General features: G+C 39.2%; 1 long non-coding RNA gene across 1 annotated transcript; it reads left to right on the top strand.

The window, feature by feature from the left end:
- Positions 1 to 5,810: 5,810 nt before the first annotated feature.
- Positions 5,811 to 12,931, top strand: LOC104866278. Its single transcript, XR_781407.1, has 3 exons — positions 5,811 to 5,889; positions 11,409 to 11,506; positions 12,870 to 12,931. It is a non-coding gene; the product is annotated as an uncharacterized LOC104866278 (long non-coding RNA).
- The last annotated feature ends 7,160 nt before the right edge of the window (positions 12,932 to 20,091 follow it).

The following is a 20,091-nucleotide window of genomic DNA, read 5'->3' as shown; positions in this document are numbered from 1 at the left end:
TCAGTAGGAAGACCTTGGGTTCAATCTCCATTTGTGATAAGCAACTGATTGTGTCAATTTGAGTAAGAAATGCCCATCTAAATAGGATCAGCCTAGTTCTGGGGATGGCTGAAGGTATTTACTGAAGACAGTAGACCGACCCTGGGTATGAATGGTTTATATCCTGAAAGGAATGAAAGGAAAACAAAGAAGGAAGGTGCACTTCTGCTTCTTTGGAGGAGCTCCAGTCTTCCTCTTGTACATTGTCTCCTGGCTTCCAGCATGGACTCTTCAGCCTCCTGATAGAGACTCATACAGGACACTACAATGAGCTCCAGGCCTTTGGCCTTTGACTGGATCCTTTGGATCCCAAGTGAACAGATAACCCTTTTGCACTCTTCCATACATGACTCTATGGGTGGCCACTGTAAGCCTATCTTGTAAATATATATTAAATCTTGGATTAAATCTGTTTCTCTATTAAGCACTGAGTGACACAGATTTTGGTACTAGAAATGGGGCAAAGTTCTTCAAAGGGCTATATATGCTTTGAATCAGCGTCCACTATATAATACTGTTATAGTTTGGGCCTAGATGTCCCCCTAAAGCCTCATGCAGTCTTAGGTGGCTGAACAGAGTGTGTAATGCTGGGAGTAAGGGTGTGTGATTATTAAATCAGTACACTAATTGATTTGGCACCACCCTAATCCCATTAGCCTGGATACAATGTAATGGACAGAAAGAGGCTTGTCTTCTCCCTTGTTGCTTTGGCTACCACGTGGGTACCATGAACTGTTTCTCCTCTTTAATGCCTCTCTGCCTTGTGCCACTCTGCCTTGGAGCCAGCTGATTATGGACTGAAACCTCTGCAAACTAGCCTTTCTCCTTTAACTTTGGATGTCAGGTATCTTGTCTCAGCAATGAGAGAAAAGTAATTAACATATGTACTGTATCTCCCATAGCTGGGGTTCATGGGTCCAGAAATCAAAGGGTGGAAGTGAGAATGTTTCCACTCACCACTACCCCAGTGATCCACTAGCAAATTCTTGCTTCTTATTCCTGTGACCTTATGCTCTGCTAGCCTAGAAGTCTTAGTTCCAGAACAGGGAAAGCTTGTACCAGAAAACGCAATAATAATTCTACTGTACTGGAAGCTGAAATCCCCCCCCCTGGTTATTTTGATTTCTTCTGCCTCTGAATAAACAAGCCAAAAAAGGAAAGGAAGTGGTGTTGCCATGGCTGCTTACTGTCCTCCTCTTGCCGTACCATAAACTGTTTCTCCTCTGTGACGCCCCTCTGCCATGCCACCCTGTCTTAGAGCCAGATGACTGTGGACTGAAACCTCTACAAACCATGAGACAAAATAAGCCTTTCCTGTTTTCATTTATGGGTGTCAGGTACTTTGTCCCAGCAATGAGAAAGTAACCAAGACACCATTTCGTGTGTGTGTGTGTGTGTGTGTGTGTGTGTGTGTGTGTGTGTGGTTTCAACACTTGTACCTACCCAGGCGTCAAGCTCAACCTATTTTATCTTAGAAGTGAGACAAAGGAAAAATACCTGACTCCATTTTTCTCTGTGCCTACTAGAGGGAGGAACATGCTTCGACCTAGCTAATGCATCCCTCCCCCTTGCCTCTCTTTGTCCCACCCCCAATGGACCGGGACAACTTGCTTCATTGTTCTCTCTGCCTATCAAACTGCCATTTTCTACTCCGATGTGAGGCAGCCAGATAGGCAGTGAGCTGCACCTCCCCACTCCTCCCACTTCAGCCCACACTGTTGCCTTTTTGAGGAAAGGATGAGGCACTTTAAATGGCCAGGATCAGAAAGTGAGGGATCTGAGCCCCTTATTTACATACCCAACATGCACAGTAGGACTTCAGCTCTGCCCTTTATTGAAAAAGGCCTGCAGTTGCTATATAAGCAGCACTCGCCAGCACTTCTTGGGGTTTTAGTATAGGAAGGCTCTCTCCCATGTGCTGACTTCCATATGCTACAGCACAGGCCATGTTAAAATACTCTCACTTTGTTGTTCCTGTAAACCTGTTCATGATTTATTTTTCAGGTAGTATGGGGCCTGAAAGTCCTATAAATCCTATAAATTTTTATCCTGAGTATTATATACAGAGTGGTCATTTTCAAAAGAACATAAACACCCAGAGCATTTAACACAAAAGAACTCCAGATATAGCAGCCAATGAAGACTAGAAGCTGGCACAGGATGGTGATGGCAGGATCTAACTCTGTTAACTGTTGGCATCCAGCATTACCTGGTGACATCAGGACTGCTAATAGAGCTTCACTTTGCTGATTCGCAATTTTCACCTGAACCAATCAAAAGAAACCTAGGCTGATTGGCAATGGAGCTATCTATTAATAGGAATGCTTTTGCCTGGCACAATAACCCTCAATTTATGTGGTACACACAGCAAAACTTCATTGCTTTCTTAAATGTTGAAAAAGAAAGCACCAAGAGAAGTTCTCACATTTTCTTCTCTCTGCCTGACCAATGACTAGAGTAGCGTTTTGTATTCTACTTTGGAGACTCCTGGTAATGAAGTTCAAATTCCATGATGTACAAGCCTGGCATTACAAGTCTTTTCCAACCCCATATGTCATTCCTCCTTGCTTGTTCCTTCCAGGGCACAATGTTCCTTAGATGGACACACAGAGCTCCAGGTCTCTGCGTCCTTGTACACACTAAGGCTCTACAGAGCCTCCTTACCTTCCTCTCCCTGGAACACTCTTTCTTAGCTTTCAAGGCTCATCTCCAGAATGATTCTGTCATGTTTTCCCTGATCCTTTTCTCCCCGCTCCCTCTCCAGTGCCTCCCCCTCCTGTGTCCCCACAGAGCCTTCTAAATGAAGTAAGCACAACTCTTTCATGCTAGTCAGTGACTTCTTTTTACATGACTCCACCCATCCAAAATTAGATTTTACTCTCTCTGAAACAGAAATCATGTTATGTTCATCTTTATATACCAAAGGATTGCTTGACACATTGTAGATGCTTTACAGCCAGATGCTTTGTGATGGTTGAATGAGTGAATAAATATGCTTAATTAAAGGTCTTCTCAAACAGAACACACTGGGTTGTTCCAGGAAACAAAAATTTCCCTTCTCTGTGTCCAAGAAAAGGCTCGTGGAAGGAATTCAAATGTTGACTACATGCATAGACTAAAAGTGTTTTCACATGAATTATGTGTTTGCCAACAAGACCCATCCAAACTTAAAATATCATGTTACAACCCTATTGTTGCTACATGTACCCTACAAGGCACCTTCAGTGTCTGCAGAAAAGTAGAAAAGTTCTGTATATTTGCTTCTGCTTCTTGATTCTACAAAGCACTAAGCATACTATGTACACAAATTCTTTAGTAGTCCTCTCTTTAAAAGGTAAAACTTAATCTCTTGCGCTCTCTCTCTCTCTCATCTTCCTCCTTCCTCTGTCTACCCCCAACAATGTGTGTTAGAATTTGTGACTTGCTTCTAAGAAATTAGATAAAGTAGAAACAGTAATATAAGACTTCACTGTGTGGAAGTTTAGATCCTAATAGGTACCATGGTTTCTTCCTTACTCACTCTCTTGCTGACTGCTAGCTGTGAGGAAACCTGCCTTCTGTGTTTCAGGTGGGATTCATATTCCCCTCACAGAGGCCCATGTGGTGAAGGGCTGGTGTCCCACCAATGGCCACATGAGTGAGCCATCTTGGAAGCATGTTCTGCAGCTTGGTCAAGCCTGCAGAGGACTGCAACACACAGAACATTTTGACTGAAAATCGATGAGAAACCTGAGCAATATCCATCTAACTAAGGTGTTCTTGGGCTCTTGATGCTGGGAAATCCTGTGCAGTGACGAAAGACAACTATTACATGCATTGACTTCAACTTTCAGAACATTAGAAATAGGTCCCCTTCCTTTCTGCAACCCTCTAGAAAAGACAATTTTAATGCAAGACATGAGGAAATAATATTTTCTAGTAAGGAAATTAACTTATGAAACTCATAGTAATCCACAAAGTATGAGAGATTGGACATATTTCTAGGCTTAAGAAGGGCTCAACTATGTTTATGGGTGATATTCATTTATTACTCATTCATAAAACACTCTAAAGTACCCATTCTATGGCAGTCATTGTGTCTATGATGGCATGCTACTTGGTCACTAAGGGAAATGGCCTATGTTTGGAGGAGGCATCTGCAGCCCTCTGAGGACATAATGACAGACATCTATGCCCTCCTTCAAACACACTGGAGTGGCCTCTCTGGGACAGAAGCTGGGCTGTGAAGGAAACATGAGAAGAGTATAAATAATGCCTTGAACTTAAGATTTGTAGGTCGATCCCTCATTGACTTCTAAATAATACACCCATCACTTTATATCTCTATAGCATCAAGTGAGCTCTTTTAATAAGTGTGCCCTCTCCACATAGTGCTCCAGACATAAAAATGAAATGTGCATGTCACAGAACATCAGTACAGGCAAAAACCTAGAGGTTTACTATGCTTTTTTTATCCAGAAATTTTTAACACCTTCCTTAACAGGAAACTTGTAGCACAGATGGAAAATGAATTGCATCTGAGTTAAGCAGAGTAAATGAAACAGGGCTGGAAAGCTTCCTGCGTGTGAGATACTTGAAGGACCTACATTATAAAAATGCTTGTAAGCTGCAAGTGTTTTCATACAATGTCATTAAGGAACCTGCAATTAAGGTGTTGGAGATCTTTCTTAAACACACGTACTCACAGGGAAATCAGTCTCCTCATACAAAAACTAAAAAGTGGGAGGTGTACAGAGCTGTTTCTATGCCCCAGGAAGGCACAGACACCTTGTGGAAATGCAGTTCCCCCTCAAGTCAAGTCAGTCTAGCCTGTGAAAATATATAATTTGCTGCATCTATGAGAGCTCAGAGTCAGCAAGTCCTCCCTAGGAGCCTGCCACATCTCCTACAAACCCTAAACTGAAGGTGTGTAGAAAAGCCCTGCCACAGTGCAAGGGAAACTTTTTTGTAAATATAAAAGCTAATGAGGGAATTTATATGACACTCCTGTTATCCCATAAGAACAAAATATGCCACACACCTGCAGCCTCTCTAGAATCAAGTCTTTAGGTTTTGGTTTAGCCAGGTTTTCTAAAGTGGATAAATGGATCCCTTAAGTTTTAGCCAGCCAAAGTCATTTCCAGTGCTGTTTTCCAGTGCCAGCTCACAATTAAAGCGCTTGAATAATTTAGAACTACTATCATCTTAAAAACAGTCCACATAATCCTTCAGTAAATGAGAGTTAACCAGAAAAGTGTGAAATGAGTAGAACCAGAATTCCATACCATTTCCTTAATATGGTAACTCTCAAAGTATGGTCCCTGGACCAGCAGCATATGCATTAAATGGGAAATTCTAAGAAATAAAAATTCTCAAGTATATGTTTCAAAACAACATACTAAACATAACAAATGCATAAAATTTTTTCAAGAGTAAGAAGTACTAAGGAAATGAAAATTCTCTGGCCCCTACTCCAGACCTCCTAAGTCAGAAACTCTGGAGTTCTACCAGCCATCTTCATTTTAACAAATTTTTCATGTGATTCTGATGTATGTTAAAGTCTGAGAATTGCTGCCTCTTGTGGCTTGTTTGGATGTCCCCTCCAAAGCCTCAAGCCAATGAGGTGGGGCTTTCTTTTTCCTAGGTGGGTGATTCTAGAGTGTGTGGGTAGGATTAAGGGCATGTGATTAGTAATCTACACCTGAGTGATTGATTTGGCACCTCCCTAATCCCAGTAGGCCGAATAAGAGGAGCAAACTGCTTCTCCTCTGCAACCATTCCTCCTACTTCTCTTGTTGCTTTTGGCGCTTCTGCTGCCATGAGCTGTGGTCCCTCTGCCACCCTGCCTTGGAGCCAGCCGAGCCGTGAACTGTGAGTTAAATACCACCCCTTAACTTTGGGTGTTGGATATTTTGTCTCAGCAATGAGAGACAAGTAGCTAACACACTGCCTTCGATATATGAGTAATGCATGATCTCACTTTGTTGGCTAGTTACAGAGTAATACGAATAGTAAAAGAGAACTTGGTTATTTTCAAAGGTTATAAAGAAAACATGTATCTACATGTTTCATGTGAAAATCTCTGGCTTCCTTGCCTAACTTATTTTAGGACTCACGGTTAAAATCCTAGAGAATATGAACCCTTAATTGTTAGGGTAACTGCTGATGTATTTGTGCAAACTGCATCTATTAAAACTTTCTAGAGGTGAGTTATGATTGACTTTAGTTTATCACATTTCTTTAATACTGTTTTTAGAGGTGAGGGGCAAAGGCAGTGCTGCTTGTGGATGGATAACAGTAACCATGTTTTGGCTGTGAAAAGTAAACCAGTGCCCAGACAGAGGGAAGTTGTTGTACAGCAACAAACACCTATGTCCGGATATCAGAGAATATCTTGAGATTCAGGACAAAGACAGGTAGAGAACCATCGCATTATAGCATCATTCCGTCCTGCCACTCACATTTTTTGTTTAGAAAATGTAAGCTTCTTTTGGAATTAAGAGGGGGAAAACCTATAATGCCCACTTGCACACAGTAACCTCTCAACCCAAGATTTCACAGCTATTAAGATAATGTTAGTTCAATGCTTCTGACTTACAAATACAGAGAGCTAAGGAACTGCAAGTGTAGTCAGTCCTTTTATAAACAACAGGAAGGGAAAACATCAGGGCACCAAAAAAATCCCCACAAATCAAGTATCTCATTGTTCTTGACATGGTTACTGTGCTCCACAGGTGTCATTAATCCCAGGAGCTCACCTGTAATTTCTTTAATCATAGCCACTCAGTTACAGCTCTACAGGTGAAAGCATTTTCTTATTTAGTGAAAGTTATTTCTACAATCGAATTCTTTGGTGGTAATCAAATAAATGATAGGGAACAAAACTATGGTTCTGAGACCTTTGATGTCATGTCACTGATTATGCAGTTGTTACTGTGTTTTTCACGTGCTATTTTCTCCAAGAGAAGAGTCCAGAATTTCTTGTAGGGGTAGTTATTTGTGAGCCTGCAGAAATAATTGTTCAGCAGTAAGTTCATAGAGGTGGGGAGAGGAAATCAGCCTGGTTAAACTCCCAGAGAGATATTCAAGCCCTAGTCTACTAAAGGCTCATAACCCTTTCAAATTATCATTCCCACTATTTTGAAACAAGCCTGCAAGACAAAACAGTATTTAAAACTCTGCCTGTCTCGCCCAACAACATCTGTTCATGTTGGTGCCATAACGTCCAAAACTTTAGGCATCGACTTTTCTACTGCAGCATCTATGCCCTCCTCTCCTGAGCCTGCCTTCTTGGACATACTTAAAGAGCTTGGTTTGTTTATAAAACTATACGTTGTCTGTCAATAGTCATATATTTTAAAAGTGTATTCATAGTTATTGACAATGTAATGAGTATATAGCCAGCAGGTTATATTTATTGATAGACCTTCTCAGTTTAAGTCATTGCAGTCAGACTGCAGACCTGAGAAATTACTTCTGTGCACTGAGCACCAACACACTGAGTGCTGATGCTCAAAGAGGGACTTAAGGAAAAGTGTAGGTTTATAACCATTATTCTGATATGGTTTTTATAATGAAAATATTAAAATAATTATTGATCAGAACTTTTAATTTTAAAAACTAGGAACTAAGCCAGATGTGGTGGTACATACCCATGATCCCCGTCCCTGGGAGGCTAAAGTGGAGGCTCATGAGTTTGAAGTCAGCCTGGGCTATATAATGAGCCTCTGTCTAAGAAAACAAATTATAAAATAAAGTTAAGAGTGACAAAGTTACAATGTTGGGGCAATCAAATATTTTGGAAAATTATTTTCTTATCACTATAAGTGTTAAAGTATAGAATACTACGTTTTTGAGTAAGACTGTAAGTAAAAATTTTACAGACTCTGTAAATTCTTGGTACACAAAGGACATCTTACAGATATAAATTACTGTCACTCATGTAAATACTAGTGATCAGATCATCAGACATATTGTTTAATATAAATCCTAGTTTAATAAATGGGGGCTAATCCACACACACTTACAACAACAATCAGACGTAAAGAAGTCAAAGGCTCAAAATATCTTTCATTCCATTTCCTAAAAAATTACTTGAATCATTTTAGGTAGCCAAACATAAAAAAGAGGGAAAAAACAATACTCTCAACTTGAAGACTGGTTCTTTTTAAAAACCATCTAGCCCTTGTTCTAACTGTCTAAAAATAAAAATGATTTAGGAGCAAAAAGGTTTGAAACAATCTTTAAGTCAAGTAGTATATAAAAGCAATTATAGGGGGTAACACATTGTATGCTGTATGGGGAAAAGTATATAAAAATGTCAAAATAGTAGCAATAAAAAGACTATAAACTTCATCTTCATGACCAGTCAGGAAATGAAAGATCCTTATACAGGCTGTGCTTTGAAAAAGTTAAAGTGCTCTATGAGTTAAAGACATTGTAGGTCATTATTACTTTCTAGAAAGGATAAAGGGGAAAAAGTATATACAACATAAAAGTGGTTGTTTTAGAACTTTCCATTTCTTTGTACATGAGCTTTCATGGGAAAAAATAAAAGGCAGATGGGGTTTGCTCTCACATTTCTTTCAGGGCAAGCAAACGCTAAGCACAAAGTGACAGTGTGGCCATACATTCCTGTCCTCATTTATCTTGACTCCTGCACATAAACTTCCCTTTAGTGTTGAGCCTCTTCACCTGCATGGTTCCATCATAGTCCTCTCCTATACCCACCTCCCCAAGAACACCTGGTTGTCTTTACCCTCTCTTTTCCTGTCTTTCCCTACTGGTATTCATTTGCTCTGAACAAAGTCATCTGAGTCTTGTTGAATGTCAACTGGATAAATCATCTAATCTAAAAACATTTTGCATGGAGAAGAGCAAAATCCAACCTAGAAGGCATCTCATTTTAATAGCCGATACGGAAAGGAGAATGGCATAGACATTTTTATGGAGGCCAATAGAGGGAAACAATAGGCTTTGGAGATTTCTCTTACTGAGTCTTTTTACCCAGATTCCTAAGCCCTCCCTAAATCAACCAAGTCTTGATCTTCCTGTTTCATCAACTAGTTCATCGAGAAAACACTTGATCTTAGAATCTGAGACTTGTATCTTAAATATACTCTCACACATAAAAATATATACATTACTTCACAGTTTAATGAAGTCGAATCTGTAGGCATGGGTAGAAAGTGTATTTATGTGCTTGCATTTGTTTCCTCTTGAGGCATTGAAAATTACCACAAATGAGCAATTTAAAACAACGCCTGTTTATTAGCCCACAATTCTATGTCAGATGTCTTGGCAGGCCTGTATTAAGATCAACTGATTAGTAACCTTTTTACATCTGGAAAAAATATAATTTCATGAGTAACACCAGAGAGTAAAGTTCATAGAGTCCATCTTAGAATTCTATTCACCATAATGATCTTAAAATAATTCATAGTGTTCTTCATTTTTGCTTTTTGTTATAGGTAGTTTGTGTACAAAGATTAGCTATTTCTAGTAGAAAACTCCCGTAAGAGCAGATATATTTTCTTTCTCAATAAATTACTTTGGTATATAGCTCAGACAAATGAAAAAGTAAGATATAGGGGAAGTGCTAAATTAATTATACCAAACCAGGCCACAAAGACGTAAGCTGCAATTTAGGCAAGAGTCAGAATTCTGTCAATGGAAATCAAGTATTACAAAGTTGAAATTTAAAAGCCACACAAAGACACATGATGTGTTGAGTTGTGAGACTAAATTGTGTCCAGGTTGAAAATTACTAAGGAATCTGCCAAGGATGAAGGAACTGAACCCCAGTTAGGAAAGGGGCCTGAAGGTTCTGGGAGTGCAATCAGCTTTTAAGTTGTACTTAAATACTGTTCCTAGGCTACATTACTTACCATAACCTGAATTAGTAACCTTGTCATATAGTCCCAATTTCTCGACCAAGTATGTGCAGCAGGTTTTTAATGGTCATCTGCTCCCCTATGGTGTGTAACTGAATGTGCAACCCTAGGAAGATACAAATTTAAATAAAGTTAATCTTTATGTGAACTATTTTATAATTAATGTGGTTTCATGTATGCTTTATCTATTTTAAGATATTTGAAATGGATAAGAGAATCTGATTTATTAAATTTGTAAGTCTGATTTATTAAATTTATGAGCTTCATAAAGATTGCAAATATCTTGCATGTTAGCATTATAAGTTTGAAAAAATTTGGTATTTGAGATATTTGAAAGAATCAAGTTATTAAATTGGTAATTATAGTTTGAAATGTCTAAGAAAATCTAGTGAATAAAGTTTCTACATAGTGTTATTGGTTAAGGGATTTAATCCATCAAATTTATAAGCTAATTGAGCATTAAATAACAAATGAAGTGTTTGAAATTGTAACACAAAATTACTAGCTTTGCAAATATAGTAAGATTTGTGAGTTAAAAGTAAAGGCTTATAAAACTAGGTTATAAAATTTATATTTCTTATCAGTTGAATTTTAACACAAACTATAAATATTTCCATGCCAAAAAAAAGCGCAGCATCTTACAGACACTAAAAACTCAATTACCATTGATAAATGCTGAAGAGCTACTATGGAACTAAAACATAATAGCTACCACTTATTGTGTACCCACTGCACATCAGTCCTGTGATATGCGCTGCTTATTTTTTAGTTTTTTTTTCTCATTGAGTTTGTTGGTACATTTTAGGTATACAGTACAGTTACATTCTGAGTTTGTTTTTTTAAGAGATACCTTAACTAAAGAATCTTGCTCACTCATTAAGTGCGTGTTGAACTGAACTAAAATCTAAAATTTGCAAAAATCTAAAAGTATTTCTCTGGCTACTAGTCAAATTCCTCCCACCATAAGTAACATAAAGCTGAAGTCAAATTATTTTAATGATTGTGGTAACAGAAAAACTTACAATAATTAATGAATTTGGTGGTTCAAGTACCTTGAGCAAACCAGAGGTAAGACAGGTGCACGGCTGGCTCTTCCCTCAGAAAAGAATGCAGTGCCAGGAACTGAGTGCACCAGCCTCTAGGCATTCAGGTTCCCCACAGTATTGACCTGGGACATGGTGTTGAGCTTTCGGAAGAGCTCTGGCCACTAAGAACAGCAGGAGTACTAGTGTGTGGGCATTTCTGCCCATGTGAGACTCCTCCAGCCATCAGTGCTCCTGCTGGAGCTTCCTTTGGAGTTGGCTAAGCCTGTCAAATTTAGCAGTCTCACCCTCTTCCCGCTCAATACAGCTTCCTGCATCTTTGTTTCCAAGGGTGTCAGATCTCCTTGAGGTCTAAAGGCGTTCACTGCCCTTGAGCTCCCTCTTACTCTTCCATGGGCCTGATGCCAATGAAATGTAGACATTGGTAATCCATCTTTGTTTTCTGCTCACACAGGATCTGAATACTTGGGCAAAACCTGGTCCAGCAGTTCAGTGATGCTGCAGTTCCCCCTCTCCTTCTGTGTCTTTCAACTCAGCCTTCTCCGGCAGCAGGTAAGCCCTGACGCCGTCTTTATGATAACAAGGTCATAAGATCAACTAGGGCTATTGCTTCCTTATTCACAACCAAGAGAAGGAGGGAGCTTTTTTTTTTTTGGTACTGGCGATCAAACTCAGGACCTCGTGCTTGCGAGGCAGGTGGCAACACCACTGAGCTAAACCCCTAACCTGAGGAGGAAATATATTTTTATAGCGTTCATGACAGAGGAGATAATTTTCTTCTTTAGATGTTCCCCATCAGTAATCTCTGCTCTACGATATGCATCGTAATGCTATCCCAACCACCATGCCTAGGAACTACAGCTGCTGTGGGATCAGCTCCAGCCAACCTGCACGTCCCCATCAGAAAGGGAACAAAGAAAATGAATTTGGGAAGCTAACATACATTTTCATGGGAAGCTCACTTAAATGTATTTTCCCTTAAGAAAATGAAGTAATGTATACTTTTAGGGAGAGTAAAAATTTGAAATTAAGTCTCAATGTACTCTATTGGTCTCTGCAGTTGACCTAATGTAAGAACACACTGGAGACTGGCTGTGCAAAATACAGTGCTTACTTCCATGTATGCCACCTATGCAGCACCCTTATTTTATAATTAATGGGGGAAATAACCCTTCTGCACTTTGAGGAGAGGGCAATTGGAGATTAAACCTAGGACATTCTCTGAGCTACACCTCTAGGCTTTCTTGCTTATTTGTTTGTTTGTTTTGCTTTGAGACAAGGTCTTGCTAAATCGCTAAATTGCCCAGACTGTGCTTGGATCCTCCTGTCTCAACTTCTTAGAGTGCTGGGATTACAGGGTTATACACCATACCTGGTTTCTTTTGCACTGTTAACAGCAAATTCTTTTTTTTCCCCATTGATTTTAGTCCCAAGCTATCATCTGTCATTATCCATCATTACCTATGTTCTTCAGAAATGACCAGTATGCCTTAATGTACTTTATTCCCCAAGAATATTTTTGTGTGCTGGCTATTTCCAATTGTTTAAGTAAAATGGTCACCTATCAGTTAAGGTTCTTAGTTCCAGATTAAAAAGGTTAGCATCATTGAACAATGTTCAACATCGTACCATACCATGTATGTAGAGATTGGCACATATACTGCTAATAACTCAGGCAGCAGAGGCCAGAAGTTGCCTTTTGGAACTTAGCCAATGCAATTTCTGGGAGCAGGGTGCTCTCTGGCCTATCCCCTAGACTTACCAGAGTCGATTCCAGAGAATTCTTCCTCTTTGAAGTCACTGAGTTCCAATTCAAACAGGATCCAGTGTATCTTGGAGTTAGAGCCTCGGTCCTGGGCCACTGCTCTGGCTTGCACAGAAGTACAAGAGAATTTCTGTACTATTTCATCTCCAGGTTGGGAAGTGATCTGTGCCCCTTAACGTGGAAGATTTCAAACGCTGGATATTTTGCACTTGCTTTGGTTCTGCTTGTGTCGCCTGTGACTTATCATGAAAAAGACTTTGAGAATTATTTTTCTGTTGGTAGGAATTGAACCAAGGTCCTAGCACATGTTAAGTACATGGTTCACCACTGAGCTGAAGCACCAGCCCTCAGTACCTAAATTGTGTGAGGAAAGAATACACTAGTGGTCAAGGGCCAAGCAGCAGTCACAGCTTCAACAGTCCCTCTCAGTTTGGACCTCCTTGAAACTGTTTACCATGAGAGTAACACTTATATACTTTTTTTTTTTTAGTCCTGTTAGATGCACTGTCTTTATTAATGCTAAACCCATCAAATTTAAAAAGAGTAGTTGCCACTGTTATCTTACTATTCCTATAAACATTTATTGTGAAAAGATTAAATTCAACATAGCAAATGTTTATTCAGTACATAATAAATGCAAGTCCTTGCACTAGGCACAAGGGATGACAAATGTGTCTTAAATTGTCTCTGGGATGACTTAGTTTTTATTTTAATTCCTACATCAAAGAAGAATTGGAAATTAACTATTCATGATCCACTTTTATACTTCCCTGTCAATGTCCATTATTTCCAGTTCTATGGAAGAGCTCCAGAGTCTCCACAATATATTTTAGAGGTTAATCTTTGCTACAATTTCTCTCTTGTTCATATTCTGAATATCATTTTGGAATCCAAGGCAATATATTCTTGAATCGAAAATGCAACTGTTAAAGATGTTAATTATTCATGTACCAAAGTTATTACTATTGTTAGTGGCAAAGAAGTATTAGAAATGCACAAATGTGCATATGCATTTGAGGGGATGTATTGTTTATGATAGGTTTGGTGGGAACATGATATTTAGTATGTGTTAGCAACAGAGGAGCCTTATGAGAAAACATCTATCAGTGCTGTTTTGGTGCAGAGCTTGTCACAATCCTATACTTTTTGAACTGGATAAAAAGGTAACAGTCAGAACTTGTTTTTATTTGAGTTTTGAACTAACTTGCGTTGTCTTCTTTGTGATCCACTCCAATTTTCCCAAATTAATTTTATAAAGTTTGTCATGTGATACTTTAAACTGTTTTTTTTCTCCACTCAAAATCAAGTCTTTATTACATTTTATCACATGGGTGATGAAGTCATAGTTTTTACTTTTCTTTCCTATATGGGTCCATGAGCTGGGGCTTGGTCAGCTGTAGCTATGGAAAAAGGAAGAATGAAGCCCTCTGTCTCTACAGTAAGAGAGCCTGGGTTTATCCACACTGGCCATGTAATGTTAGGGCATGGCATAACTTCTGTTGATCTTCACTTTCATCTCTAAAAGAAACTAACAGTAACTGTCCATAGGTGATTGCTTGTGAGGAATAAGTTCCACACTATATTTAAAATTCTTTGTCAGAGAACCTGGAGATGTCACTTTTAGATATTTACCCAAGAGAAATGAAGAAATCTACCACCCAAAACCTATACACAATTTTTTTACAACTTTCTTCATTATTGCCCCAAATTAGAAATAACCCAAATATCCATCAAATGTTGAATGGCTAACAAAATGGGATATATCTGCCTATGAAATCAGCAATAAAAAGGAATAAACTGACACATACAGTAACATGGATAAACATAATGGAAAGCATTATGCTCCATTAAAGAAACTGAGTTCAAAAGGTTACATACTGTATGATTCCACTTAGTCACCATTCTGCAAAAGGCAAAAACTGTAATGACCCCGAACAGTTCCATGGCTGTCATAGTCTCAAGCTGGGGACAAAAGACTAACCACAAAGGGCCACAAGTGAATTTTTTGGCATGATGAAAATAATTCTACATTTTGAGTGGGTAGTGAATACAGAACTATGCATGTTTGTCAAAAATCAGGAACTCTACTCTTAAGGCTGGGCATGCGGGTGTACACCGGACATCCCAGCCACTTGGCTGAGGCAGGAGGATCACAAATGTGATTTGGATCAGGAACATCCCCCCACCCCACAAAGCCTCATGTACTCAGAGGCAGGGCTGTGGAAGGCTATGTGTTATGGGGTGCTACAGCTGACCTGCTTTGGTAGGTGGGCCACTGGGGGCATAACCTGGAAGGGCACATCTCCCCCCTTGTGTCCTCCTCTCTGTGCCTACCATCTGCCATGGTGTGAGCAGCCTCCCTCCACTGAGGCCCTTCTGCCATGTCATTTTTGCGTTGGAGCCAGTTGATCAGAGATTGCAACCGTGAACTAGAATAAACCTCTCCTCCTTTAAGTTGTAGGTGTTGGGTACTGTGTCACAGTGACAGACAGTGACTAAAACAGCAAGTTCAGCCCAGCCTGGGAAATTTAGTGAGCCTCTGCCTCTAAATATAAAAAACAAATAAAAAGGGATAGGGATGAAGCCCAGCACCCCTAGAGTTCAATCCCCAGTGTCCAGAAATTTAAAAACCTGCACATTTAAGCATACATTTTATTGCTTGTAAATTCTACCTCAATAACCTGACTTATAATAACACAAGTGATACTATTACATATTGATTAAATTAAAAATCTCTTGAATTAAATTGATAAAAGTAAGGAAAAACTAAAAAATCATGGACAGAGTCTCTATTGATATCCCCCAAATTAGGAACAATTCTAAATATTACAGAACATATGGGAGAATTTACTCTACTTAAGAGTCTGCAATTATTGTTTCTATAGAGTCAATATTTTCAGTAAAGACAAACTTCTGTCTTTGGTGGGGTGGCGCTACACAGTAGTGGTCATTACAAATAGCAATTCTGCTAATCAGATGAGAGTTGAATATTTACAGGATGATGTCTAAAGCCAACTCTGAGGGAGAGCAGAGTAGCAAGACCTTTCAGAAATTGTCTCAGTCCTTTGATGCTTGTCAGGTGGCACCTCTAGGAATTCACTTTGCGTGGGTGTACCTGTTAGAGAAGGTTACAGAAGACTGCTTTATATTAATATTAGGAGTCATGATATACAAGTCTTGATGATAGCATAACAAACAACAGAATTATAACTACCAGAAATTGTCATTAGTCATCAGCACACTCCTGTGGACTGGGCTGGTCATCATGCTTTCTTGTGGTTGGCCAATCTAAAGGGGCAACTGAAACTAATCACTTTCCTTAGTGGGCAGGGGCTCAGAACTGATAAGTACACTTAGTCCTAAAAAATACATTATCTGGGGCATCATAAAAGGTTGCATGAATCTTCCCTGTTCCCATAACTCACCAAATTCAAAAAATTATCACTAGAAAAGCAATAAAAATATAATTAAATATCCATATTTTAACATACCATTTTATGTTATTCTTTTTTTCTTAATAAATTCAGTGTTGCATTGGTTTTGCTCAGAGTTAGAAATCATTTATTTTTTTAAATGTACAATTCAATGATTTGTAGTATATTCAGAGTTTTGCAACCATCGCCACAATCTTCTTACATTTTTATTTCCCCCAAAATAGACCTAATCCCAATTAGTAGTCAGTCACTCTTCACTTCTCCCTACCCTACTCTCAGCTCCCGGCTACTGCTGACCTCCTTTCCGTCTCTGTAGATTCTCCTGTGCCAGATATTGCATAAAAACGGAATTGTATAATATGTGATCTTTATCGCTTCTCTGACTTTTGGCTAAGATCAAGTGGAATCTGTGATCTGTAACTGGCTCCCTTTAGTTAACATGATGTTTTCAAGTCTTAATCATATGGTAGCATGCATCAGTGCTTCATTCTTTTTTATTTTCAAACAAAATTCTATTGTGTGGGTTGCATCACATTTTGTTTACCCATTCATCAGCTGATGAACATTTGGATCATTTCTACCCTTTAGCTGTTGTGAATAGTGTTGTTATAAACATTCATGTACAAAATTTTGTATGGATGTATGCGTTCATGTCTCTTAGGCATATGTCCAGGAGTAGAGTTGCTGGATCATGTGTTAAACCTGCTTTTAAATTTTCCAGAAACTGTCAGACTGTTTCCAAAATGCTTATAACATTTACATTTCTACTAGCAGTGTGTAAGTGTTTCAGTGTCTCTACACCCTCATCAGCACTTACTTGTCTTTTTATATTACAGCCATCTTAAGGATGTGAAGTGGCAATCACTGTCTTTGTTCAAATTGTTCATATAATATCTCTTATTTGTATGCATTTCCCAACCTTTACAAAAAGCGCTTCATATGAACTATTTTTAATAAGCTTACAAGATAATATTTTCTCTAGAAGTCAAATGAGTTGCCCAACATCATGTGGCTAATAAATGACATAGTCAGAATATTTTGACTTTTAATTTAAATTCTAGCACACATTTCCTTTTCTGCCTAACTAACCTGATCACTTTGATCATTCATTTGGATCATAGAGATAGGTGGGAAGAGGATCACATGAAGATCTCTGTTGATCAATAATAATCGTGACTATTTTCAAAGTCCGTCTTCACATTTTGTTGAGAACCAGCTATACATTTTCATCATCTTTTTCCATTCTCCCCTACATCAGAAGGAATTTGATGAGGAAACTGCTTGTCATATGGTCATATTATGTAGATGAACAAAGACTTTTTGCCCCAATTAGAAGGAAAATTGCTTTCAGTTCCTAAAAACCTATGGAAGGAAATTGTTTACATTATTCATAGTAGACATTAAAATCTGACCTAGTTACTAAGAACCCAGCAGTTGGTATAAATACAAGATTGGGCCAGGTATTGTGGCATATGATGTAATCCTAGCAATTGGAAGGCTAAGGCAGGAGGATCACAAGTTTGAGGCCAGCCTGGGCTACATAGTGAGATCCTGTCTCAAAAATAAACAAGATTGGCTCCTACATCATACACTAAATCCTTACTCAGCTTTCTGAGGACTTTACCTTTGTTAGATTTAATTCCCCCTCATCCTAAGAAAATGTCTTCATGAAAGGAAACCTCCAAGCCACCTATCCTCCTGTGCTGGGGCTTTTGAAGGGTGCCTTTGATCCACTGTCTGGTCCATGGCTAGGGTCAGATGTTCTGAATTCATCCACACTGCTCCAGTCCTACCTTCTGTGACAGATCTGCTGCTTTACCTGCCTCTCCTGGGCCTCCCAGGAGGTTGACCTGCAGGTAGAAAGTGTATCCTTCCCACTGTTCCATGATATCTATTTTGCTGACTCCAGGGAAAGTTTATAAGGCAAGATACTCCAGAGATTATCCAGGAAGCTGCTCGCTATAGTTCCAAACATGGTACCAGTGACCTTCCTTCTGGAAGGATCCCAAAATGCTACCCCAAAATATTCCCCTTTGCCAAAAGGATATTTTTGTGGTAGTACTTGGGATTGACCTCAAGACCTTCACATTGAGTTAAATCTGCATCTGTTGCAGACATCCCTGCCAATTACTAGCAGCCTACAAATGTCACATGCTTCTTGCCTCCTTTAATTCGGCTATAGTGTTTTATAGCAGGAGTCAGACCAAAGCCCTACGTGACTCATAAGGGTTAGCGGACAGGTAGCAGAGTTGGGCTAGTATTGCTCCTTTGCTAATGACTGTCACCAAGGCCTAAGTTGTAGTCTGTGAAATGGCAGTGCTTTTCTGAGTTACATGCAACTGAGGTCAGAGTGACCCCAATTAAAATTCTTTCCCCTGAATTATGGCTTCTCACTGACCCAATGAATTGCTTGCTAATTGTACCCAGTCCCAGTACTGGTTTGTTCTATCCAAACAAGACAAGCACTGCTTACTCCCTAACAGCCCTGCTTGATGTCATCATGCCAGGTGTTCAGCAATATCTCACTAGATGCCTTCAAAGTGTACCTGGCTCCCTATTCCTTCCCACAATTATATTCAATCAAATACCAGATGTGCTTGGGGGCCTTTGTCTTGCTCTCCCAATATCCATCTTTTTCAGTTTCTGTCTTTATTCTTTAATTCACCTTATGCTGTAGGGGCTCACAGGAAGCCAGGACCCACAGCAGAGGGTCCCTATTCCCGATATGCATCTCTTTTAAAATATTTTATCTTCCTGTAATCCCAGCACTCTCCAGAGGCTGAGGCAGGATGATCGCTATGAGTTCGAGACCAGCCTAGGCTACATAGTTCCAGGTCAGTCTCAGCTACGTAGTGAGACCCTGTCTCAAAAAAAACCCCAACAATAAAATAAAATAAAAATTTTTATCTTGAGACAGGGCCTCTTCAAGTCACTGAATTGCTGGGTTTGAAATTGTAATCCTCCTGCCCCAGCCTCCTATAGTGTTAGTTGTGGTTGTGTGCCACTGTGCTCAGATAAAACAATCATTTTGAACTGAAGACAATTGAAAGCTAACAGATATTGGACAACTATTCTGTCTTTCCCTATCTGCCTAAAAACAAGGCATGAATTTCCCTTTAAGAAAGTTGCCCCTCAACCCTATACCAGGAAACGTCATTCTTATTCTGGAAAATAGAGGTTGACAACAGGATAAATTTGCATAACTGGACCTTACTAAAATGGCCCTCATGTTATGTTAGTTCTCCAGCCCTTGAAGCCCAAACTGTCTTTCTTTTGTCAAAAAGGGAATATAAACTCTTGAGTCTAATCATTACATTGAACTTCATTTTTCTATGAACTCTTTTGCATATAAATATTAATAAAAGTTGCATGCCTCCTCCCTGTTAATCTCTTTCATTAGCTTAATTTTCAGCCCCCCAGTTTCTAACATAAGAGAATAGAAGAAAAAGAATTTGTCCTCTGACATTTCACTGATACCGATTTTGTGTCCAGAAAGGGAAAATAGCTTTTAAATTTATCAAGGCACTTTCCTTGGGAATAAACAGTGGTCTGGTCTCTGATGCCTGTTCTTTATCTGGAGGTATTAATCCCAGGGGTCATGGCTGTGAGTCCTAAGTCCTCTCAGCTGGCCCTATTTTGGGGGGGAAAAGTAGAAAATCCTTATTTCCCAGGGAAGAGAGGTATAGACATAGTAGGGGTCATGGGTACCTATTTTATGTCAATATTATATGGGATTAAAAGCTTGATAGGGGCAGAACTTTTCTATTTTCTGCATCCACAGTAGATTTTAAGTAAGTATCAGTTGAATTGAATTCCATTAGTCCACCAAGATCCAATTTAAAAACAATGAAACTCTGGCCTGCTTAATTCAAACAGCATCTCACTTTTTACAAGAACTATTTGTATTAGAAATCACAGTGCAGGAGTGGAGTGTTTTT

Source organism: Fukomys damarensis, unplaced genomic scaffold (genome assembly GCF_012274545.1).
Source record: "Fukomys damarensis isolate Sample0158 unplaced genomic scaffold, DMR_v1.0_HiC HiC_scaffold_24, whole genome shotgun sequence".
NCBI classification, from domain to species: domain Eukaryota; kingdom Metazoa; phylum Chordata; class Mammalia; order Rodentia; family Bathyergidae; genus Fukomys; species Fukomys damarensis.
The sequence above is the reverse complement of the archived record's forward strand: the minus strand, read 5'-3'. Positions and strand labels throughout refer to the sequence as shown.